The following is a 27,739-nucleotide window of genomic DNA, read 5'->3' as shown; positions in this document are numbered from 1 at the left end:
TTTTGATGGAGTTAGCATGCAATTAGCAGAAGCAATTAGGATCTCAAGTACTCTACTTCCATCAATTTTAGTATAGAAACATGTATGTTCATAAATTGAAATTAGGGTTTTGAAGATATACCTTTGAAAAACTCTTCAATCTTCAAATCTAACTTGAATCTTCACTCCAAATGCTTTTAGACCACCAATTGATCTTCCATACTATTCTCTTGGACCTTAGATTGGAAAGTAGATTCCAAAATGAGATTAAATCATCAAGGAAATTAGGAGAATTTCAACTTCTTGTGTCAAGAACTAGAGAGAAACTCTTTCTTCTCTTTTATTTATTTTTTCTTTTTTTGTTTTAGATTTTTGCATGTCATTATCCCAACCATGTTGAATTGATTTTTTTCCATTTCAGCATGCCGCTCTTTTTTACCTCAAACATCAAGTTAAGTGGAAGAAGGTGGTATTCAAAGTGGGAATAATCCACTTAAGTGTATTTTTCATTATTTTAAATTGAATTTTAAACAAAATCCAATTTTCTTAATTTTGAAACTAATTTTAAAAATAATAAGAAAATACAATTTAAAAATATTAATTCTATAATTAATATTATTAAAAAACATTAAATTCTAAACAAAATTAATTCCATAATTAATTTTTGTACAAATTTAATCCTTTAATAATTAACTAAACAATTTAATTAATTATACTAATTTAATATCAAATATTAAATTAAACACCAATTTTACAATCATGAATCCATATTCATATAATTAATATTAAATCAAACTTAAATATTATCAAATTCTCCAATTCTGTTTAATACGATAATTAAACGTGTAATTATATCGTATATAATTACTAATTCCCTTAAATCAAATTTGAACGTTTCAAATTTACTCTTCACGCTATTCTAAGGTCTAGTCCGTTTGTGAGCTAGTAGGAGGATTTGATGGACCTACAGATCATGGGCTCCAACGATCCGAGATTAAATGACTAAACACTTTAAACCAAATTAACCAACATTGTTAACTATTGGGTCACTCCACTAAAGCCCAGTAGTTGCACTCCCCTCACTATAGATATATTTTTGTCCACTTGATTTTGATGGAATATAAAGACAGCATGCACAACGGAAGAAAGATCGATAACGTTCTAATTACATTAAAATTAAGACTAAGCATACAAAAATAGTTAGAAAATATAACCTTTGTAGAATCCACCGTAGTCTTCCTTTCCGTACACGAACAACACCACCAACGATTAAAAGCAAAACTATTTAAAGACAAAATACATGCAAAATCTCATCTTGCATGTCCTCCACCTTAAACTCCACTAGCATGAAATCTCTAGGTGTCAAACTTTGGAAGAGCCACTTCAAAAATCACTTAGTTAGTGGGAATATCCAACAATTGGATTTTTCCACTAACTAATTTTTTAATATAAATAAATCAATTTTCTTTATGAAATACATTTTCATAATTTAGAAATTATTAAAACAAATTTAATATCACATATTAAATTGCCTTTGACACCTAACCTTGATTAATCACATTAATAAACTTTAAAAAGTACTTTCATGCTAATATTCAAGAATACTCTAAAAGAATATTTATTTATTTGTTTGTTAATTATATTTAATATAAAATACAATTTTTCCTAAAGCTCGAATTTGAACATGTCAAATTCTTACCTTATCTAGTTCTTCAATTTTTGTCTGCAGAGCTATCAAGAAGATCCGATGGACCAACAAATCATGGGATCCAACAATCTGAGACTAACTGGTCAAACTTTTAAACCTAGTTAATCAACATTCGTAAACTAATAGGATTGTCCACTATAGCCTGTAGTTGTCCTCCCCTCATTGTAGATATATTATGTGTCAATTTGATATAACCATGATTAGGTCAAACCTTCACAGATTGTTCGTAATAACGGCTAGGTCAAAAGTTGTTTTACCCCCCAGATTACATCTTACTTCTTAAGTCTCACCGTTCCTCTAATGAATAATTGATTTGTGATCCAATCACTAAACCAAGTCCCTCTCGGGGTAATGAGAGGATGAGGCCCCTTGTTTAAGACTCAGAGTCAGCACTTAAGAGAACAACCTCTCTACTATCCCTAAAAGTGGGTAGAAAGGAATTTTGTCTTGCACCCTATGTCCCCAACTATCTACTCGGTCTTACCCCTGAAATGGGAGGCTTATTGAGCCAGCGTTGTTGAGCCAACCCTCACCCATGCAAACCTAAGGATAATGTCGAATAAACAAGAGTTCATAATTAGCTCAGGATTAAGGTCAAGTTACCAAGGTCATCGCTTTGAAATAATCAGTTTTAAACAGTAAACTATGTTATAAAGTAAGAGTGACTTATTTGTTGGTCCGATCTTATGCAAACTCATTGCATTGGACGCCTCCATTTCTCATGTCAATACATGAATGAATCAAGATCACTTCGTTTGTAACACTTTACAACAAATTGTAACAACTACAGAGTGAGCTACATTCAATAGTGTTACCAGAATAAAATACCCAACCTTATTCATATACTATAGACCATTTTGGCTATTTACTGAACTTGATCCACTCTTATATCTCCACATAAAGTTCATGTACTCATATAATAGCCATGGATCTTTAGTTTATTGGATTTAGTCTTTACAAGTGCAATTCACATATTCAATAACAATTTTATTGAATAAACGTCAATAACATCTTTATTGATAATAGAATATGTTTAACATTATAAACTACGAGTTTTAAGACATACAATCCAAAAGATTTAACCATAATCAATAAGTCAACCCCTCACAGGTTGTTCGTAATAACGGCGGGGTCAAAAATTATTTTACTCCTAAGATTACATCTTGCTTCTTAAGTCCCACTGATCCTCTAATGAACAATTGGTTTGTGATCCAATCACAAAATCGAGTCCCTCTCTAGCCAATGAGAGGGTGAGGCCCCTTTTTCAAGACCTAGAGTCGGTACTTAAGAGAACAACCTCTCTACTATCACTAAAAGTGGGTAGGAGTGAATTTTGTCTTGTACTCTATGTCTCTAGCTATCTACTCGAACTTACCCTTGAAATGGGAGGCTTAATGAGCTGGCGCTGTTGAGCCAACCCTCACCCATGCAAATCTAAGGATAATCTCGAATAAACAGGAGTTCATAGTTAGCTCAAGATTAAGGTCAAGTTACCTAGGTCATCACTTTGAAATAATCAGTCTTAAACAGTAAACAACGTTTAAAAGTAAGGGTGACTTATTTCTTGGTCCAGTCTTATAAAAACTCTTTGCATATGACGCCTCCACTCGCATGTCTACACTTGAACGATTCAGGATCACATCGTTCGTACTAAAAACAAAGTGGACCGCATCCGATAGTGTTTCTAGAATAAGGTACCCAACCTTATCCATATACTTATAGAACATTTTGGCTATCTACTCAAACTTGATCCACTTTTATATCTCCACATAAAGTCTAAGTACTCATGTTACAATCATGTATCTTAGTTTATTGAATTTAGTGCAATTTACATATTCAATAACAGTTTTTTTTTAAATAAAACATCAATAACATCTTTATTGCAAATAGAATATATTTATTCTTACAAACTATGAGTTTTAGGATATACAACCCAACACGTTCGACCTTCAACGAAAGAGAGAAGAGACGGAGGAGAGAAAGCTTAGCTGAAAGGAAACCTTTTTCTGGTAGGTCTAATCGAGGAAGAGGAATACTTACTGATAACGAGTAGAAAGGAACGTTATTACAGTACTAAGTTCTTAAACAATGCTGGTTTGCGTAGATAAAATATATAAGATTGCGTCTAAAAAGCATTAAGTTCATAACATTGCGGTCGCATGCATTCATTGTATAGAAACAGTTAAATTTTTTTTTTATGCAGAATATGCGTTGACGCAAGGCGAAAAACGTGATCACAAGAAATCAACGGTCGAGCGCAGTATCACTGCAAAGCTTTGCGGTGATTTGTGCTCGCAAACATCTGCTTAAGAAGGATTGCCACATAGAGCCGGCGCAACTTGATGGGTGCATCTGGGTAAAAGGCATAATTAATCATGATGGGACAGAAAGCTGATGACAGTCAAATCTGAATTAAGTTCACAAGCCGCTAACGATAACAAGTACACTCAGCTTTTCGGAAATACCGAAGGCATCCTGAATTAAGAGAGGTCGCCTTTCACCCCAAAGCTCTATAAATACCGAAGGCATCCTTCAGAAAAGGGGTTCAGTTCGGATACTTAGATAATTTTCTCTATAGTTAGAATAGCCTTGTCCATAATTTTCCTTTTTATTTTAAGGCGGAGCGAGAGAAGGGAAGAGACGTTGGAAGATCGCTTAGGGAAACTCGAGAGAGAACCCGGAGGCGTAGGAAGCAGAGAGTGGGCCGACTCTCATGAGAGTGAGATTATCTTTTGAACAAGAGTAGAAAAGACAGTGTAAAAGCCTGGGAAGCAAGAGATTGCTACCAGGCTCTTTATTCTCTTCTTGCATTGTTATTTGTATTTCAACTTTATATTTATACAATGGAAGTTCTTATTCTACATCTTTTCACTCTCTTAGCACGCATGAGTAGCTAAACTTGTTGAATGGGTTGAGAAGAACTAAGCTAACATGACCTAGGATCTTCATCGCATGCGATTATCTTGTTTTATGTTGTGCCCAACACCCCTTTAGAGCTACTCGAGAGAGAGTCTAAAGAAAGAACCTAAAGACTCGAGCGAGCTAGGTTAGAATCTAAACTCGAGAGAGCAAGATTAGATCTGCATAAAAAAGAGATAGGGACTTAAAGATAAGCTCTATTTGTCAACCTGCATCGCATGTACCTTAGAGATAGATATGATATTATGTGGTCACCTTATTTGTGTGTGTGTCATTTTTCATTGCATAAATAAGAATAGAGGCTTATGTGTAGGTCCTATAGACTCATCGCATATATCGCATGCATTCTAGCATTAGAAGCCGTAGAATTCGCATCGAGAGATGGTTTACTATTGTATGTGTGTTGCATGGTCGAATAACATGAACACATCCTAGGAAGTGTTAGCCAAATCCCTTCTCAACCCGTTCACCGCATACTCATTGCATCTTCCGTTTTATCAACTCTTTTCGAAACTTTTCTGCATTCGTTTATTTTTATTATCGCAAACAACAATCCAAACAACTATTTGATTATTTGGTTACCGCAAAGTCTTCCTGAAAATTACCACCGCATACAGTTTTCCCAAGTCCCTGAGTTTGACCTTGGACTTACCAGGAAACTCAGTGGGGTTTATACTTTGACTCCACTGAGAAAACTTGTTGCTCAACGCAATTCCATCACCGTATCTCATTCCATATTTTCACCTCATAAAATAATGCATCACTTACCTATCAGAAATTTTTAGAGCGATGTGGCCTCTTTTGGCTCACACAACCAACTACCACCAAATTTTGTTTTGGGTCAGACTGTAATTTGTTTTGGGCCTTATTTTCATTTAGTTGTTTTTCTGCCCATTCAAAAACTGGTATCAGAGCTACGGAATGGGCAATCAAGAAGCTCCAAGAAAGCTGCAAGAATCTCCAAGAACCTGTCAAAAACAGTTAGAAAGTTAATAATGGCAATATCTCAATATAGGATGGAGAAATTCACTAGAAATAGAGATTTCCAGCTATGGATGAAGAGAACTCAAGTTGTTCTGGCTTCTCAGAAGGCTTTAAGAGTAATTGAAGACCTTGAAACCTTGTCTACAACCATTACTAATATGGAAAAGCAGAATATGGAAGAAGTAGCCTATGAAGCATTGATCTTGAATATCTCAAACAGTCTTCCAAGCAAGTTATCAGTGAAAACACAGCCTATGAGGTATAGAAGAAGCTGAAGAAGCTTTACTTGAAGAAAGATGTACCTAACAAGTTTTACATAAAGGAAAAGCTATTTTCCTTTAAGATGAGCTCCTCAAAATCCTTGGATGCTAATCTTGATGAGTTCAAGAAACTCACCACTGAGTTTGCTCTGATAGGAGATAAGCTATGGGAGGATGATGAAGCATCTATATTGATAAAATCTCTTCATGAGAGCTATAAAGATGTGAAGACAACATTGAAATATGTAAGGGATTCAATTTCTATTGATAATGTAATCACAACCTTGAGAAGTAAAGAACTAGAGTTGAAAGCTGAAACAAAGGGAAGTGGTGATGCTGAATCATTCTTCTCAAAAGGAAAATCATTTTCAAGGAAGGGAAGTCTAGGTTTTAAGAAAAGGACATCGATAAAAAAAGATAAATCCATTTTGAAATGTTTCTTTTTTTCATAAAGAAGGACATTTGTCCTGAGAGAAAAAAGAATTTATATAGAAGAAATTTCAAAAGGCCAAAGGAACATGAGAGGAGAGATGTCTTTATTAGAGAGGATGGGTTGGAATTCACAGAAGTTCTTATGACGACTGAGGAGAAAGCAAATGGCCATAAAATCAAGGAAGACTAGGTGTTAGACTCAAGTTACACCTATCATATAACATCATCAAAGACATGGTTTATCTCTTATAAACCATGGAATGGTGATTCAGTTTCATAGGAGACAATGACAGGTGTAAGGTGATTGGGATATGCTCAGTGGTGCTTAAACTTCAAGACAATCAAGACATACTCCTCAACGAAGTGAGACATGTCCCACAGCTTAGAAAGAATTTACTTTCTATGGGGATGTTTGATGATTAAGGTTGTTCCTTTGTTTGGAAGAATGGAAGTCTTGAGATTATGAAGGAATGGGGGATTATCTTTACTGGAATGAAAATTAATGGGTTGTATTTTGTAAAAAAAAATGTTACTCTTCTAACTCAATCTTATGTAGTATAGAAGGCCAGTTTATATGAGATTTATTTATGGCATAGAAGACTCTCACTTATAAAGGAGAAAGACATACAAGAGCAATAGAGACAGAGGCTGATCAAGTCAAAGAACACTAAGAGATTGAATTTCTATGAACATCGTGTTTATGGAAAGTCAAAGAGGAAGAAGTTTGTGAAGGGGACTCATTCAACCACTAAAACTCTAAGTTACATTGATGTTGACCCGTGGGTGTTGGGGTTGATGCCCTAAAGTCTCGTGTTTTGTAGTTTGTAAATAGTATATACGAACACCTGTGATTGTTAATATATGATATTTATTTCACATCTTGTTGTTTTTCTCATTTACTTGTTTTAGTTGCTTTACCATAAACCAATAAACATAAAATCCCTGGTTATCTGTATGTGACTCAAGCATGTATGTGGTGACATACAAGTAGATCATGTCTTGAGTGATAACCAAAATGGTCTGTAGTATATGGATATAGGAGGGAAACCTTATCCTGGTAATGCTACGGACGTGGCCCGCTTTGTGGAATGGTCACAAGTGTTGTGACTTGACACAAATGATCTGATCCTGATCATTCGTGTTGGGGACATGCGAGCAGGGGCGTCTTATACAAAGAGTTTGTATAAGACCTGACCATGAAGTGTTAATGTCTCGTTATATAACACCGTTCATGACAGAGACTTCACTTCACTAGGATGACCATATGTAACATAAACTCAATCCTAAGTGAGTTGGAAACTCCTGTCATTAAGGGCAGTCCTTTGATTTATATGGGTATGAGTGGCCCAGTCGCCGATTCAAACCTACCATTTTGGGGATACGTCTAATTTGGGAGCTAAGAACTCAACTACATAAGATGGAATTCATTCCTTCCCCGAGGCAGGGGTAAGTAGATAGATGGCTCCCTTAAGAGTTGATTCCGGGGCTTGAACGATGTGGCGCCACACACCTTCTCTTGGCCCGAAAGGTGTTCACACATAGTTGGACTATGTTGTATTGTTCATTAGAGAAATCAGTGGTACTTAAGGAGTGAGATGTAACTACATGGGCAAAACGATAAATTGGCCTAGCTATACTTACGAGCATCTGAGAAGGGTCATCGTACTCATGATTGGTTATATCCAATGGACATAGAAATATATCTATGGTAAAAAGAGTTTAGCTGTTGGTCTTTAGTGGAATCACTGATAGTTAACGGATGGTGAATCTCGTGGCTAAAGAATTTAGTTAGCTATTCACATACCGTTAGAGCTTCGAGTCACAAGTCCATTAGATCATCTGGGTAGCTTGGATAAAGTCGAGAACCAGTATTTGGGTTAATTTGAAATGTTCAAATTGACAAGAGGAAGTACAATTATATATGATATAATTGGAATGGCTAATTATATATGATATAATTGGTTAAATATATGAGATACATTATCTTGGAGGAAATTAGATATAAATATGATTTATGTCAAGTAGAAGAAAAATACTATGGTAGATATATGATATCAAACTATAGGATATAAATATAATATGATTATATTTATTAAATAAATTAATTGATTAATTATTTAATAATTAACCAATTAAACGTTTGAACGTGGGAACATGGGCTACGAGGGTTAAGGTAACCGGTAGATTAAAGGTTGAAAATCATTTTCAATTTAGAGATAATTCATTCGTGCATTCGATATCCCGTGTCCAAAAAAAAAAAAAGAAACCGTGAAAGATCGAACACCGAGAGCCTATACGATAGATTCTCTTTCATCTAAATGATCGTCTAGTTCAGCTTCCCTAAACGATCGTATACCACTTTCCTAAACGATTGTGTAGTTTTACTATACGATAAGCGTCCCCGCTATACGATATCAGAGTTCTTCTCGTGCGCGCTTGTCGTCTACATGAAATCCTCTTCTACGTCTTCTACCAAACTCACCAGAGCCCACTCTCTGGGTTTTTTATGCTGAGGATACTCGGGTTTCCCTTGTGGTGGTGTTGTCCCCGAAGGCTTATTCGTGTACGTTCGGATCGTGCAGTAACAGACAAGAGACTCGTCGGGTGCTGGTAGATCTGTGGAGTTTTCTGCTGCTGTGGGTTCACACAATCGAAGATCGTCTTCCTCTGGTATGAACCCCTTCCCTATGCTTTATCGTATTCTGAGCATTCTGTTATTGAGTTTAATATGCATAACTGTTAGTATAGAATGTATATCATTTATATTTCGAACACTCTGAAATCGGAGCGATCTAAACCTGCTCATGGAACTCTCGTTTTGAGATCCTTCAGTGGGGACCTACAAAGACACCATCTTGGAGTTTTTCAAGGTATTTTCTCTCTAATAAATGATTTCTCAAGGAAAGTTTGGGTATATTTCTTAAAATCTAAAGACCAAACTTTTAATAAATTTAAAAGCTGAAAATCTATTAATGAGAATCAATCTAATAAGAGAGTAAAATTCTTGAGAACAGACAATGGATTAGAGTTTTTGGGAAATGATTTCAATAGTTCTTGTGCTAAAAATAGGATTTCTAGACATAAGATTGTTGCATACACACCACAACATAATGGAGTAGCTGAGAGGATGAATAGAACAATTCTAGAGAGGGTTAGGTATATGATTTCAGAAGCTAAAGTGTCAAAGTCTTTTTGAGTAGAGGCAGTACTTGCAGCTTGTTTTACATCAATAGAAGTCCTTGTACAACAATTGATTTTAAAACTCCTGAAGAAGTTTGATCAGGCCACCCTCCTAACCTGTCTTTCTTAAAACCCTTTGGCTGTATGGGATATTTACATGTAAGACAAGCAAAGGTTCAACCTAGAGCAGTGACATACATGTTTATTGGATATCTAGAAGGTACTAAGGGGTTCAAGTTGTGGGATTTAAGAACTAACAATGGGTAGTGAGTAGAGATGTGTTTTTAGAGAAGAAGTACTTTATATGGATGCTAAGGATCCTAAAAAAACTGAAAAATATGATGAAATGGTGGTTCAAGCTCATTCTGAGGTGGAAGTAACTAACACTCATCAGATCCTTCTAAATTCTATTCAAACTGATCACCCTGATCAGCTTGAAGTAGAAGAAATCGTGACAAAGGCAACAACCAAAGAACCACAAACAGAAGACCTAGAAAACTACACTCTAATTAGAGACAAAAGTAGAAGAGAGATTAGGCCATCTTAGAGATATAGGGAAGATGACTATGTAGCTTTTACAAACCTCTATTATGACCTAAATGATGATGAGCCTAGAAGCTATGAAGAAGTTATCAACAGCAAAGACAGTAAGCAGTGGGTAAAGGTAATGAACAATGAGATGAGCTCCTTGTATAAGAATGAACCTTGGAACTTGACCTCTCTACCTCCTAAACAGAAAGTAGTTTCATGCAAGTGGATCTTTAAGAAGAAGTTAGGGAAGACAGATGAAGGAGGGATTTGCTATAAGGATAAACTTGTGGCTAGAAGGTACACTCAAAGAGAAGGATTGGACTACAATGATATTTTCTCTCCTGTAGTGAAGCATACTTCTATCATAGTATTTCTAGCTATTGTAGCTTTCAGAAACTTAGAACTAGAATGGCTAAATGTGACCACCGCATTCCTTCATGGAAAACTAGAAGAAACTATCTACATGTCTTAGCCTAAATGGTATAAGAAGAAAGAGGCAGAAGACTTAGTTTATTTGCTAAAAAAGTCCCTATATGGGCTTAATCAATCCCTTAGATGCTGGTATAAAAGGTTTGGCGAGTTCATTTCTAAGCTAAAGTTCAAAAGAAGCAGTTATGACTCTTATGTTTACATAAGAAAGGATGAAAACTGTTGGGGTTGATGCCCTAAAGTCTCGTGTCATGTAGTTTGTAAACAGTTTGTACGAACACTTGTGATGTATAATATAAGATATTTAGTTCACATCTTGATTTTGCTCAGTTAATTTTTTTATTTGCTTTATCAAAAACCAATAAACCTAAAGTCCTTGGTTATCTGGATGTAACTTAAGCATGTATGTGGTGACATACAAGTGGATCATGTCTTAAGTCATAACCAAAATGGTTTGTAGTGTATGGATATAGGAGGGGAACCTTATTCTAGCAACGCTACGGATGCGGCCTGCCTTGTGGAATGGTCATAGATGGTCTGATTCTGATTATTTGTGTAGGGGACATGCGAGCGAGGGCGTCCTATACAAAGAGTTTGTATAAGACCTAACCACGAAGTGTTAACATCTCATTATATAACACCGTTCATGACCGAGACTTCACTTCACTAGAATGACCATAGGTAACATGACTTCAATCCTGAGTGAGTTAGGAACTCCTGCCATTGAGGGCAATCCTTTGATTTGCATGGGTGCGAGTGGCCAGGTCGTCGACTCAAACCTACCACTTTGGGGATTCATCTTATTTGGGAGCTAGAAATTCAGTTACACAAGATGGAATTCACTTCTTCCCCGAAGTAGGGGTAAGTAGATAGATAGTTCCCTTAAGGGTTGGTTCTAGGGCTTGAACGATGTGGCACCACACACCTTTTCTTGGCCCGAGAGGTGTTCATACATAGTTGGACTATGTTGTATTGTTCATTAGAGGGATCAGTAGTATTTAAGAAGTGAGATGTAACTATAGGGGCAAAATGGTAAATTGGCCCAACTGTAATTATGAGCATCTATGAAGGGTCATCGTACTCATGATTGGTTATATCCGATGGACACAGAAATATATTTGTGGTAAGAAGAGTTCAATTGTTGGTCTTTAGTAGAATGTCTAGCAGTTAACAGATGGTAGATTTCGTGGCTGAAGAGTTTAGTCAGCTATTCACATATCGTTGGAACTTCGAGTCATAGGTTCTTAAGATCCCCTTGGTAGCTTGGATAAAGTTGAGAATCAGTTTTTGGGTCAGTTTACAATTTTCAAATTGACAAGAGAAAGTTCGATTATATATGATATAATTGAGCTGGTTAATTATATATGATATAATTGACTAAATGTATGAGATACATTATTTTGGAGGAAATTAGATATAAATATGATTTATATCAAGTAGAGGAGAAAATACTATAGTAGATATATGATATCAAACTATAGGTTAAGAATATAATATGATTATATTAATTATTTAATTAATTAGGCGGTTATGAGATAATTGACCGAGAATTTCTCCGAAATCGTGCGAAAGTAGGAAGTTTGAATACGGTTCTTGTAATTTAAGAATAAAATTAAAAAAATCATTTTGTAAGGCACGAAAAAAATTGCGCACGGTGTGAATCCATACGATCGCTTAATGTTGAGAGCCTACACGATAGTGCCCATCGTCCTAAACAATAGCACACCCGTGCACTAAACGATCGCCCACAATTTCTACATGATCACTTACCTTTTCTAAATGAACGCTTAGCGCACCGAGCAGATCTAAATGATCGCTTACCTTTTGCTAGACGATTACTTAGAAAAACCTACACGATCGTGTACCTTTTCCTAAACACAAGCACCCAACTATACAATAGTCATCTACTATCAGAGCATCAATCCCAACAATCTCCCATTTGTCCTAAAGTTAAGTGAGGTATACAAAAAACTAGTACAAAACAATAAACTAGGGCATAAAAGCCCAATACAAGAAAAACAAAGAGGAAGTGTATCTATTTTTGTATGTAGATGATATGCTCTTTGCTGGAAGCAACTTGAATGAACTAAATGAAATTATATCACTAATCAACAAAGAGTTTGACATGAAAGACCTAGAAGCTACAAAAAGAATCCTAGGAATGAGATCTACAGAAATAGATATAAAGAAGAGCTGCTTCTATGTCAGTCAGACTATGCATCCAAAGTTCTAAAGAGGTTCAACATGGCAGATGCCAAGGCTGTATGCATTCATCTAGCCCAACACTTTAAGCATTCAGCCCAAGACTCTCTTACTACTGAAAAACAAAAGAAAGTAATGGAGAGAATCCCCTATTTCAGTGCTACATGCAGTCTTATGTACCTAATAGTATGTACTAGACCTGATTTAGCTCACTATTCCAACTTAGTGAGCAGAAATATGGGGAACCCAGGGAAGGATCATTGGGAAGCTACAAAGTGGGTATACAGATACCTAGTAGGAACTCAGAAGAAAGGCCTCCTTTACAAACAACCTGACACAATTAGCCTAAATCTAATAGGCTACTTAGATTCAGGCTTTACTGGTAATTTGGATAAGGGAAGGTCTCTAATAGAGTATGTGTTTCAGTTTGGTAGAAACAATATAAGCTGGAAGTCTAACCTACAATATATTGTAACCCTATCTACCACAGAAGCAAGGTTAATTGTTTTAATAGAAGCAGTAAAAGAAGCAAAATGGCTACAAAGATTATTAAAAAATTTTAGTTGCAGTCAAGATAACATAAAATGTGACAACCACAGTGCTATTCACCTTACAAAGAGTTCACAGTTTCATGATAGAACAAAATATGTGGATATACGATTACATTTTATCAGAAATATAGTGGAGAAAGTGTTAGGGTTGATGCCATAAATCTCATAGGTTCTGTAGTTTTTAAAATTGTAATATACAATCAATTTATTTCTTTAATAAAATATGAGGTATTTTATTCGACATTTAGTAGCATTAACTCACAAAACCGATAAAAAAAACATCCGAGGTTATCTTCTACAGCTTAAACATGTATGTAGAGACATATAGTTAGATCATGTTTAAGTGATAACCTAAATGGTCTGTAGTAGATAGATAAGGCTGGATACTTTATCCTGACACTACGAATATGATCTGCTTTATAGATGTTCAATTGTTGTAAAGTGTTATAAATGATCTGATCGTGATCATTCATATTTTATATAAAGGGGTTTGTATAAGATCAAACCATGAAATGAATAGTTTCATTATTTAACACCATTATAATAGAGACTTACATTTCACCAAGATGACCATAAGTGACATGGCCTAAATCCTGAGTGAGTTATGAACTTCAGTCTGTGAAAGAGATTCTTTAATTTGTATGAGTGAGAGTGAGCAGATTGCTGACTCAATAAGCTTACCATTCTGGGGATTCGTTTGATTGGGAGCTGAAAACACAGCTACATAAGATGGAATTCCCTCATCCCTAATGTCGGGGCAAGTAGTTAAATTTCTCCCTTAAGAGCTGATTTCAGAGCTTGAGCAATGTGGCGCCACACCCTCTCTTGGCTCGAGAGGGGTTTTGGTCATAGTTGGACTATGACCTATTGTTCCTTAGAGGGAAGGATCAGTGGTACTTAAGGAGTTAGGTGTAACTGTAGAGGCAAAACAATAATTTTGGTCCAACTGTACTTACAAGCAGTTTGTGAAGGCTCATTGCACTGTTGACTAGTTATATCCAATGGACACAAAAATATATCTATAGTGTGAAGAGTGCAGCTGTTAGTCTTTAGTAGAGTAACCGATAGGTAATGGATGTTGAATAATTTAATTAAAGGAGTTTAATTAATTATTCAAGTACCATTGGAGTTTCAATCTACAGGTCCATAAAGTCCCATCTGTAGCTCAACTGGGATTATTGAGAATTAATTTTATATTAATTTGAATTGTTCAAATTAATTGAGGGAATTAATTATATGTGATATAATTAATATAATGTATTTGATATATTATAATATAAAGTTTATTTGATACATTGTGTGTGTGTGTGTGTGACACAAACTGTCTATGTGTAATTTAGATCTCTCTTCTTCCTCTCAATTCTTCTCTTCCACTTTCCAAAATATACAAAGCCCACACCTCCTATAATTCTTAATCCCTACAGATAATACAAGGGATTACCTCTTGGTGGTGTCCAAGTTGGGTTTGTTGTCTTTTTTGTTCGTATTTCTATACGAATAGTTCGTGACCATTTGAAAAGGAAATACATGAAGACTTATTTGACTTCACATGTATTTGAATTGTGTAATTTTTCTCTGCATTTTGTATTATGTGAAAATTGGGAATTGAAAACGATCCGCGCTTCCGCAGTGGACCTCATGGTTCCTTTAATTAGTATCAGAATGGTGGTTTTTTGTTCCCAATTTTTGTTTTTCCAGGATTAAATTTAAGTTTTATGGTGGGTTTGCATTCTGTATTATTGTTCATGTTGATGAATGGTTGAATGGGATGTTTTTGGGATTGGACTTTAGATTTATTGCTTTAAATTTACAAATTTGGTTTGTAAGGGCCCTTTGTTTTTTGGCATAACTAAGCAATTGAGTTTGTAATTCATTATTTGAGTTGTTCATGCTGATTTCGGTGAGTTTCTAGAGAAAATGAAGCCCAAATCGAAGCAGAAATGAAGAAATTTCTGACTGTACAACAACGTTGCAACACTGGGCTCTAACGTTGTAACGCTGCGAAAAGGCGAATGTTAATTTTTTTTCCTTAGCATTGCAACGCTAGGTCACAACATTGCAACACTCTGAGACGGAAACTTCACAAGATTCACGAACAATTCATGAAATCTGGCGGTTTAGCAGTCTAGTTCGCAGTCGATTCGAGATTTGGGCAGTTTGGTTCGTGCAATTCAAGGTCCAGTTCACCTATTTTGAACTAGTTAAGCTATTATTTGATGTAATAGTTAGTTTTTCTATTAACTAAATTAATATAAAAGTTATATTAATTTAATTAATAGCTTAGGAATCTAATCTTGATCCATAAATTGTTCTTTAAATTATACGTTTGATGTATGATTTAATTTTATTTAATATATGTCATAATGTATGCTATATAGTAAAATCCCACCATAGATTATGTATTTTTCATGCATCATGTATATTATAAATGTTATAATATAGTTGCATGATTTAATTTTATAGCATGCTCATGCATCATATAACATAAGTGTTATAATATATGTTTGCATGCATAATAACACTGTCGTGCATCATTTATATTCTAAGAGTTATAATATATAGTTGGATGTATGTTTGAATATTATTATTTAAATTTCATTACTTTAGTATATAAGTTTTATGTATGTTTAGTAATGAAATGGAGATTGCATCATGACACTACTTTAGATAATTTTATAATTGTTATAATTTTACTAAGTATGTCAATAAATGCAATGTATGGTTTTTAATATGTTTCATTTATTTTATAATAGTTATAATTAAATAAATTAGAAATTAAAATCAATATTTTAGAATTGCATACAAACTTAGGTTCAAATCATTTTTTTTAAAATAGTTTAAAATATGATTCACATAGGCCTAAGTTCACTACATTTCTAATGAGATTAAAAATTAAATTAATCTTTTTAATCAGTTTAATAGAATTGAATTGGTTTTAATAAAAGATTAAAATTATAGCCAATGTATCTATAAGAGACCTTTGTCTAAGGCTAGTTCTGGCTAGGCTGGAGTATTTAAGTTGACGAAAACGGAACACCCCTACATAGGAACTGACCTGGAAGGTGAATTAGATAGATTTGCTATAAGCATGTCATTGTTGATTAAAGTTTGTTAAAGTGTTTAATGAACATTAATCAAAATTGTTTAACTATCCAAAATAATTGTTATTTTTGGGAAAATTTAAACAATCACTTAGTAAAAATAATTAATCGTATTTTTTTAAGTTAAATTAACTCTAGGTAAAACACTCAATGGGAGGAAAATGGGGTATATGATACTTCATTTTCTCTTTTCATATTTCTCCATTATAGTTCACACCGTGAGACCTATACTCGGCCTCGAGACATCTTTGCTTGCGTCCCCCTACGGGTGGTGTTTGTATAGGTTAATACCAAGGTGAATGGAGGGAATGCTTATAGTAAGTGGGAGCGGGACGTGTATCATGAATGGAGGGAATGTTTATAGTAAGTGGGAGCGGGACGTGTGTCATCACATCCCATGGTCTTTATCATTAGTTTGTAGTAAATTTTCATGTTCGGCCTCGAGGCACCTTTGCTTGTGCCCCCTATGGATGGCATTTGCATGACTTTTTACTCAAACTCTAGAAATATATAGGATTGCTTTAGTTGTTGGCCCAATCGGGTTTTCCCTATGGTTGGCTCACACTGTAAGAAATAATGAATACAATAACTAACGAAAAAGCTATACAAGATTTCATGGCCTTTTTCGAAGGTCCTGACAGACTATGTTATTAAAAGTCTGGGACTTTTTATAACCTTTTTATAGAGCTATAATGGATACTATAATAGAGTATGGAAATATAGCATGTATACATGGTTATGAAAACATTCAATAGCATTAGTCATTAATGTTATCTTTAACATATAATAGCTGAAGGAAATCGTGCATGAGGATTTCCATGAGCAATGGAAATATTATTCCAAATCACAATCATATATGAACTTAATAATTACAGTCATAAACAAAAACATACGGTTATGTATTCATTACAGAAATTACAACATGATAAAACAAATAATCAAGGAGAAATCTACAAACATTTGTAGACTCATCACCAAGGTCTTTAATCATGAATGCTCGAACACAGCAACCTCGAATGCTCGTCCAACACGATCGCTACACCACACGAACACCGACACACGAACTCAGCAATCGCCTCGATCACGAACTCCCCAACAGCACGAACAACCTCCACAAAACCTTGACAGTGTCGAGTTGAGAGTGACACCACCAAGAAGAATACCTTGGTATTCTCGGTGTGAGAATCCAAAGGGTGGGCTCTGTGTGGACTTGGTTTGAGGTAGACGATGGAGGAAACAATAATTGTGTAAACGATTAAGCAAGTGGGAGAAGGCTGAAACCTATTGTATAGGTCGATGCCCAATCGTTTAGCAAAAGCTAAGTAATCGTTTAGCTCATCGCTTAGCTGTGTGTCTGTTGCCTACAAACACTACACGATCGTTTAACTCGCTCCAAGTTGTCACTTAGTAAATCCTATTTACTTGAAAACTTCTGTGAGATTATTTTCCGAGAGAGAAAATCTCAAGCTTACAAAACTTAACATTACCAAAATTAGGAAAATAATTTTTCTTTTATCTCATGGTTACCATGAAACCACCAATAACCTCCCACTCAATTGGTTATTAGAGAAAAAGAATTAATTATCCAATAATTAATATTATTATAAATATAAATGATGACTAACTTACCATACTATATTTATAACCTATAGTTTTAATATTTTATCTCATGAAACACATAAACTATAGCTATTTTTCTATTCCATAGTACTTAATGTAAATCTCATTACATTATCCCCCACTAGATGTATCTCATACATCATACCGATCATATCATATATAATTGAATTACCTCTTGTCAATTTGAACATTTCAAATCAACACCAAGAACTTATCCTCAACTGAATCCATTGAGCTACACAGGGGACCTTATGGACCTGTAACTCAAAGCTTCAACGGTACATGAATAACTGACTAAACTCTTTAGTCATTGGATCTACCATCCGTTAACTGCCAGACACTCCACTAAAGACCAACAACTGAACTCTCCTTATCACAGATATATTATGTGTCCATCTTAACCAATCAGTAGTGCGACAACCCTTCACAGATCGCTCCTAAGTACACCTAGGCCAATAATCGTTATGCCCCTATAGTTACATCTAACTCCTTAAGTACCATTGATCCCTTTAATGAACATAAGCCATAGTCCTACTATGACTGAGTCCTCTCTTCCAAAGAGAAGTTGTGACCACTATGTTCAAGCCCTGGAATCAGCCCTTAAGGGAATAATCTCTCTACTTATCCTTGCTTGGGAAAGGAGTGAATTCCATCTTATGGATTGAGTTCCCAGCTCCCAAATCAGACAAGTCTCCAAAAAAGTAGGCATGTTGAGTTGGCAATCTGGCCACTCTCACCTATACTAATCAAAGGACCGCCCTCAAAGGCAAGAGTTCCCAAAACACTCAAGATTGAGGTTGTGTCACCTATGGTCATTTAGGTGAGATGTACATCTCTAGTATCAATGGTGTTATATAAAAAGTCTAGTCATCTCTTGGTCCGGTCTTATACAAACTTTTTGTATAGGACACCCCCACTCGCACGTCTCTACATGAATGGTCAGGATCTACCATCTGTATTAGTTTACAACACTTGCAAACCTCTACAAAGTAGGTCGTATCCATAGTGTCACCAAGATCAGGTATCCCACCTTAATCCTTATACTACAGACCTATTTAGGTTATCACTTAAGTCATGATCCACTTGTATATCACATATACATGCCTAAGTTCACATAAGATGACCAAGGAGCTTTGTTTATTGAATATAAGTAAATGCCAGAATGAAATAACATTTATTTTATTCATCAAACAATGTGTATCATTACAAACAACGAGACTTCAGGAGAATTAGGACATTAATCCCAACAATAGCTTGCTCTAAATGCTATCTTTATGATATAATAGCATTTTTTAATGCTTTATTTGACATATGATAACCTTTTTAAGGCCATTATATCATATATATATATATAGCTTTAATCTTATGTTATAACAAATAACATTGAAATTATGTCCATTTACATTACAAACACTTGTTTTAAGTTAAATAAACATATGAAATAATTCACAATGTATGCATTAAATACAATGGCTTCCTTTCATGATTGAAATTTAGTAATCAATTTACATTAGAAACTAAAAAAATTATCCAATAATACAAAAAATATATCAAATGTAATTTTCAACCATACAATGTTCCCAAAATACAATATTCATCAAGTTTTGAGAATTACAGCATCATGAAATTGAGCTTCCATCTTTGATCTTCATCTACCTACATAAAAAGTGAATTAACATTAGATTGATTCCCAAAACTACAATTGAATGTCAAAACTATATAAAAAGTAGATAATTGTCATTTTGACTCTCAAGACAACCTAAAAATATGTGGTTCATTAATAATCGACAAAGTTACATAAACGCAATTCAGCACCACTTTTATTACAAAGAAGTCTAGAAATATTTATTACTTTCAACAAACTAAGCAACAAAAAATGAATCAATTCAGCACCACAACAACTCAATAAAGGTTCAACCAAATTCCCACATATTTGGGTAACAATATCAACCAAAGATAGTATATTAAGGCCAATCAGCTGTAGTAAAAAAAAAAATCCATGTCCTAAGTGACTAATTACAACACCTACTCACACAAATTTAAATAAAAAACAGAATATGTGAAATTTAAGAACTTACACAAACTTGTCTTAAATAAACATAAACTCCTTTAATTAATAAGTCAAAATCAAATCACGTACCTCACTCTTTTAAAATTAAAAATCAATTGTATACCATCATCTGGACCTATAAAAAACTACTCGACTGAAGGGAGAAGAAAGAAAAGAATGTTAAAATCAAGAATCTAAATTCCACAACACAAGATAACAAAGTATCAATAATAGTTTTTTTTTTAATAAACAAACTTATTAAAATGAAAGAGGTAAGGAAACACACAATAGCATCGAATGGGGGAGCATCGAGTGGGTTTTGTTTTGCTACAGATCTGGGCAAGCATCGAGTTCTTCACAGTGGGGGAGTTCTGGATCAGATCGAAGACCTGATCAAGACTTGAATAGAGTTCGATCGAGGAACGAGTTCTGGGGTGGATTAAGACTTGGATCGAGTTCGATTGAGGATCTAGTTCTAGACCGGATCGAGTTCTAGACTGGATCAAGTTCTTCACAGTGGGGATCGAGGATGGAGTTTTTGACCGGATTGAAGATCGAGTTCTGGACCAAATTGAGGATCGAGTTCTAGCATAAATTTTTTACTTTTAGCATGAGATAGTACCTGCAATTACCCATTTGAATGATACCCAAAGGAATTAAATTCGAAAGCATGAATGTTTAAGAGTTGATTGAAATCCAAACATAAAACGGGTCTAAAAGGGTGGGAGGATCTAGTCACTAACCTCGAATCGTTAGATTCAAGTGTCCAATAGTTTTGGGAGAGAGACAGAGACGGAGAGAGTTGGTAGACAAAGAGCCGGAGTGAAATCCATAATACTTAGGAGTTGAAATAGAAACATATGAGAGAAAGAAGAAGAAGAGTGTACGTTCTTACCTACAAAAGAAAATTTTCTTCATGTAACTTGTGAGCTCTAGATTTTGAATGTTTAAGAGTTGATTGAAATTCAAACATAAAACGGGTCTAAAAGGGTGAGAGGATCCAGTCATTAACCTCGAACCGTTATCTTCAAGTGTCCAATAGTTTTGAGAAAGAGATAGAGACAGAGGGAGTTGGTAGACAAAGAACCGGAGTGAAATCCATAAAACCTAGGAGTTGAAATTGAAACATAAAAGAGGAAGCAGAAGAAGAGTGTGCGCTCTTACATACAAAAGAAAATCTTTTTCATGTAACTTGTGAGCCCTAGGTTTTGAATATTTAAGAGTTGATTGAAATCTAAACATAAAACGGGTCTAAAAGGGTGGGAGGACCTAGTCACTAACCTCGAATCGTTAGCTTCAAGTGTACAATAGTTTTGAGAGAGAGATAGAGACAGAGAAAGTAGGTAGACAAAGAGCCGGAGTGAAATCCATAAAACCTAAGAGTTGAAATTGAAACAAAGAGAGGAAGAAGAAGAAGAAGAGTAAGTGTTATTACCTACAAAAGAAAATCTTCTTCATGTAACTTGCGAGCCCTAGATTTTAGAGTTGAGGAAATGAAAACTTGCAGATGCTATTAAGAGGAAAAAGAAACAAGGTTTCGTCTATTTTCTGAATGTTGGTGCCTAATAGTGGATAATCGTACCATCACCAAGATGAGTGGGGATGGATTTGAGGCCTGACCCTAAAAAGGAAGTAACGCGAAACAAGAGTCCAGATTCAACAAGGCAGCTTTAACATTCTCATCGATGGTGAAGATTGGATTCTATGAGAAGAAAGAAAAGTTAAGATTTGGAAGAAATAAGGGTAGAGATTTAAGAGAAGAAAGATCTAGGTTTTTTTTGTGTAGAGACGAAGAAAGGAAAGAGCGAGAAATAGAGAAAAAGAAAGATAGGATTTTACGCGTCAGGTGGATAATTAAAAAATTTTAAAGCGCGCCCCCAAATTTAATTTTTAACAATTTTTGCCTTTTTTGGGATTCCATAGCCTATTATTAAAAAGGCTATGTCCAGAAGCTATCATAAGCCCTATTTGTTGTATTGCCAATGAAGCGTAACTCTAGAATCTAAAATGAGGGGTTACACTTACAAAAAAATGTTAAGCTAGTTAACAATTTCTAGACCGAACAATGGTGACTGATATTTACAGGAACAAAGAGTTGTTCTGTATATTGGCTGAGATGGTCTCATTCAATGAAGGAGAACCTGATCACCCTACGGTGACTTGTACCCTGCCTCACTGAAACATCATGACTTCTGCAACATTCAATATGTTTGTCGTCTACAAAATAACTAGCGATAATTACATCTCATGGAAAAACACAATCAATATAGTTCTGATCATCGATGATCTGATATTTGTCCTGGTGGAGGAATGTCCCTAGTCCCAGCTCAAAATGCTGCTCAAGACGTTCGGGAGGCATATAAGTGTTGGATACAGGCAAATGAAAAGGCCCGAGCATATATCTTGGCAAACTTTTCTGAAGTCTTGGCCAAGAAGCATGAGCCCATGCTCAATGCTCGTGAGATCTTGGACTCCCTGCAGAGAATGTTCGAACAACCATCCTCACAACTCAAGCATGACGCTCTTAATTTCATCTTCAATGCTTGTATGTAAGAAAGGGAATCTATTCGAGAACATGTTCTCAACATGATGGTCCACTTTAATGTGGCTGAGATGAATGAGTCGTCATGATGGTATGTTTGATCGAGGAAGAGGAATACTTAACGTGGCCTTTTCTAAATCACACATACCAACTATCACCAAATTTTGTTTCGGGTCAGACTGAGTTTTCAATTTGTTTTGGGCCTCATTTTCGTTTAGCTATTTTTCAGCCCATTTAACAGATGGTAATTCTCAATATCCTTTCTTCTAGAGATTTTGATTGTGGAAGCTTGTTGGGACTCTATTTATCTTTGATCGAGTATTCTGTTCGAAATGTGGACCATGTTTGTTTTTAATTTGATGCTTGATGAAAGTTATTTTTCAAAAAAAGAAAAGAAGTGAATTAATTTCCAAGGAAAAATTGTAATGGTTGATAGTATAAAATGGAGATATCTAGTATAAATCAGAACAGAAGACGGCAGCCGAACAAGACTCATCTTTTCTTTATCAATCATGGATTTACCTAAAGGACAACAAAAAAGATCTAGAATACTCCACCAATTCTATTTCATTAGACAATCCATACGAGAAAATAATCATTTTTTCCCAAAATAAACTAATAAAATAAGATGCCTCCTTTTTTTTATAGCTTTCCAAGATCCGATGGAAAGTTTCAATAGTAATAATTGAAGGGATGGAGTTTCTTAAAACATTTTTTTTTTTAAATTTAAACTATTTATTGGACTCAAATTAAATTAGAATTCTGATGAAATATTAAAATGGATGTGAAAATAAGATCGTGAAACATGAAAATGGTGAAAAAGATTATTACATTGAAAACAATGGAAGAGATTATAAAGTCTTCAATCTAAATATGGATTTAGAATTACCATCCATCACAAACTAATTACATTCAAAGCATTCAAAAAATCTTTAATTAAACAGTTTTAGCTAAATAATTTTAATTTTTTATTTTATATATATCACATACATTCAATGATCAATTGAAAAAATAAATTATTTACAAAATAAATAAACACCTAAAAAACGGAGATGAAAATGTCAGAGATAGGAAAATGTATGAAGTAATTACTTGAAATGTAAAAATGGAAAAGTTTCGGAGAAAATTGAGTGTTTCCAAGATTTCGAAAAATAGTTATAATCGGATGAAAGTAGAAGAGGTATGGAGAGGGTATTTAAAATTTGATAGTTGGAAAATATTAAGGGTTCCTTTTATAAAAAGAAAAATGTCAAATTAGTCGACAAAAATAGAGTGAGGATGATGGGTCAAGATATTCATAACAGTCTCTGTAAAGATATTGAATTAAATACGTGAGATGGGGAAATCAAACCACTAACATTGAGTTTGATAGTATAAATATTATTTTAATTCAACTATGTACATTTTGCATAAAAATATATCTTGAAGTAGAGGAATTCAATTTTAAAAAATAATACTCTATTTTTGTTATTAGTTTCCAACCAACCCTCTTTTTGGCAATATTTTTTAAACAACTCTAATCACCTAATCGTAACTTAAGTTAATATTATAGTGGTAGAATTTAAGATCTATTTATTAATAGAAAAATTATTTCAAATGGTAAAACGGTTGAAAATATTTCCAAGATATAACAAAATTTTAGAATTATCAATGATAGACATTGATAGACTTCTATCAATGTCTATCAATGTTATTAATAGACATTGCAGTCTATTAGTAACAATAATTAGTATCTCTCAATAGTTCTAAAATTTTGTTATATTTTATAAATATTTTGATTTATTTTTTTATATTTGATAACAACCCTATTTAATATCTATTAATCTAATTACTAATATTAGATTAGTTTTATTCTATTATCCATCTGAGCTTTTGAGGGAGTGGAGGAATCTTATTTAGTCGTTGGTTTCGTTTCTTCGACAAAACCCAAATCAGAGAACCAAAAGCCACCGCCGTCTCTTTCCTCAGCACCTTCACTGCACATGGCTTCCCCACACTTTCTTCTCTTCCCATTCATGGCACAAGGCCATGTCATCCCCATGATTGACCTCGCCAAGCTTCTAGCCCACCGTGGCGCTATTGTCACCATCGTCGTCACGCCCAGTAATGCTGCTCGTAACCACTCTGTTCTTGCTCGCGCCATTGATTCCGGCTTACAGATCCGTATGCTCCAACTTGAGTTCCCATGGAAAGAAGGCGGTCTCCCGGAAGGGTGTGATAATTTCGACTTGCTACCTTCATTGGGTTCCGCTTCAAAATTCTTCAGAGCCACATTTCTCCTTTACCAACCTTCGGAAAATCTCTTCCACCAACTCAAACCTCGCCCCACCTGCATAATCTCCGATATGAATCTTCCTTGGACTTTCCAGCTTTCTCAGAAATTTCAAATCCCCAGGCTCGTTTACTATACTTTCAGCTGCTTCTTTCTCCTCTGTTTGCAGTGTTTAATAACCAACCCTGCTCTTACCAACTCTGCCTCTGACCCTGTAATTTTCTCTGACTTACCTGATTCTGTCGAGTTTCGCAAATCAGAGTTACCCAAAGCCACCGATGAAGACTTGACAAAATTTACATTTGAAATGCTCCAGGCCGATGTACAATCATACGGCGTCGTTTTCAACACATTTGAGGAGGTGGAACATAAGTATATAACAGAGTATAGAAAAACCAGAGAAAAATCGCCGGAAAAAGTGTGGAGTGTCGGCCCTGTTTCGCTTTGCAACGATGACAAACACGATTTAGCCGAAAGAGGTAACAAATCCTCAATCAATCAACACGAATGCATCAAATGGCTTGATGGGCAGCAACCATTTTCCGTGGTCTACGTTTCTTTAGGAAGTCTCTGTAATTTGGGAACAGTCCAACTCATAGAGCTGGGATTGGGATTGGAGGCATCGAACAAACCATTCATTTGGTCGATAAGAAAAGCAAATCTCACCAAAGAGCTACTGAAATGGTTAGAGGAGTACGATTTGGAAGGGAAAACCAAGGGCAGAGGCTTGGTGATTCGTGGATGGGCTCCGCAAGTTCTGATACTAACCCACTCTGCAATTGGGTGTTTTTTGACGCATTGCGGCTGGAATTCGAGCATGGAAGGAATTTCTGCGGGGGTGCCAATGATTACTTGGCCGCTTTTTGGGGATCAAGTGTTCAATCATAAGCTAATGGTAGATGTTTTGAAGGTGGGTGTGAGTGTGGGGAAGGAGACACTTGTTCATTGGGGAGAGGAGGATGAGAAAAAGGTGTTGGTGAAGAGAGAAGAAGTGAGAGAAGCCATAGAAATGGTGTTGGAAGGAGATGAGAGAGAAGAGATGAGAGAGAGAAGCAAGAAGCTTGCGGAAATGGCGAAGAGAGCTGTTGAAGAAGGGGGCTCGTCTCATCGGAATATTACGCTGGTGATTGAAGATATTATTGCTCGCGTAAGCTCCGAGAATGGAAGATGTTGATGATTTGATTTATGCTCAAACTGGCAATTCTGTTTTGATTATGACTTTTCGTTTTTGCCAAGCTAGAATTCATTGTTCACATCTTCCATTCTTGCAGATTTATTATCGTTTGGACCATTCCCGATTTACATTCTCAATAAAATATCATTTTAGAGCTAAATTTTCAGTTTTTTTTTTTTTTTTTTTTTTCTTTTTTCTTCATTTTCGTGTAATTTTGATTTAAAAAATAATGATGTATACATTTTGCTCGCATCACTTGCTCGTCTTCAACTAGTTCAATACCAGAGTGATTTCGTAGGTTATTAGAGTTCTTTCTTTGATATTCTTCATGTGCCCTTTTCTATTCTCTCACTTTCAACTTTTGGCTTTTCATCGACAAATAAATAAGCTCTTTTTACTTAATCCTGTTCATCCTAAAACTGTTTTCAATTGTCGAGCACTTCGTTCATGAGTTGCTATCGCTTTAGCTATGAAAACCAAGCATCTTAGCATTTTGTTTAAGATCTATTTATGTTCATTTTACTATTTTTCCATATTCTCAATCTATTTATTTGTTTATTTTATTTTATTGAGTTGGAAGAGAGTTTCCAATATCTTCTAATTAACGAAAATACTTAATTAATGCCCAAAGCACATGCATCTCCTGCTCAGGCCAAGTAAAAATAGATCACCTCTTCGAATTTTATACGTTAGGATTTAGTTTCTATATAGTTTGTTATGATTTAATTTATGATCTTCATATTATAACAATTTTATATTTTTAATTGTCAAAAAGTTTCCATCAATAATAATTGATGAGATGTAATCAAGGGACAAATGCGTTGAAAATAAAAAAACATAAATATATCACACAACTCCTTAAAAAAATTGTAAAACTATACACTAACAAAACCATCTTTGATTATTTTTTTAAAAGTTCAATAAATATTTAGACACCTAAACATTTAACCTCTTGGTCAAGAGCTATGTCTTAACTCAATAATAGATCCAAAATACCATGTCTAATGGAATACAATTATATATAAGATTAAATTATAAATTTAGTTCACGAGATTTAATGTCTATATAAATTATTGAGATTTTAAATGCGTCTCATAGGTTTATAGATATTAAAAAGTATCTAATAAAACTTTGAATTCTTATTACTCTGTGTTTAACATATCTCTAAATTTATAGTTTGTGTCTAGTAGTACTTAATCTATTCGTTTTTTTTTTTTAAGCAATTTACTTATCCACAAGATACAAAATTTAAAGTTAGGGTATAATTAGATATACAAAATTAAAATTTATATTTTATTCAACAATTATTTTTTTAGTTTAAAAAGTATAGTTAATACAAAGGGATGCTTGCAAAAATGGTAATCAGGTTAGGATAATTAAGTCTATAGCCCATACTTTTTATATTTACAAAAATGGCAAAATTCAAGTCCAACCCACGATTATTTAAATAAAATGTCTTAAAATGGCCTCCACTTGATGATCATGCTTTTCACCGCCGAATTTCCCAAAATTTTTGTTTTATTCCCGTTTTGTTACTTTTCCTCTTCCCAATTAATTTGAAGAAAATAGTTTCCAACCAATTAATTTGAAAAAAAAAAAAGTATTACTATTGATACATAAATGTTGAAATATAATACTGATTGACTCACTACAATAATTTTGGGGTTTAATGTAGGTTGGACAAAGTGAAACCGAATGTATAATGTCGGTTAAAAAAAAAAAAGTAAATCTTTAATGTCGGTTTTAAACCGACATTGAAGATAGGCTACAATGTTGATTTAAAACCAACATTAAAGATCCCCATT

General features: G+C 34.6%; 1 pseudogene across 1 annotated transcript; it reads left to right on the top strand.

The window, feature by feature from the left end:
- The first annotated feature begins 23,870 nt into the window (after positions 1–23,870).
- Positions 23,871–26,094, top strand: LOC120090043 (UDP-glycosyltransferase 73C6 pseudogene; annotated as a pseudogene). Its single transcript, XR_016524303.1, has one exon. The product of XR_016524303.1 is annotated as a UDP-glycosyltransferase 73C6 pseudogene (transcript).
- The last annotated feature ends 1,645 nt before the right edge of the window (positions 26,095–27,739 follow it).

This window comes from Benincasa hispida, chromosome 11, assembly GCF_027475165.1.
Source record: "Benincasa hispida cultivar pf3 chromosome 11, pf3_genome.v1.1, whole genome shotgun sequence".
Taxonomy (NCBI): domain Eukaryota; kingdom Viridiplantae; phylum Streptophyta; class Magnoliopsida; order Cucurbitales; family Cucurbitaceae; genus Benincasa; species Benincasa hispida.
The sequence above is the reverse complement of the archived record's forward strand: the minus strand, read 5'-3'. Positions and strand labels throughout refer to the sequence as shown.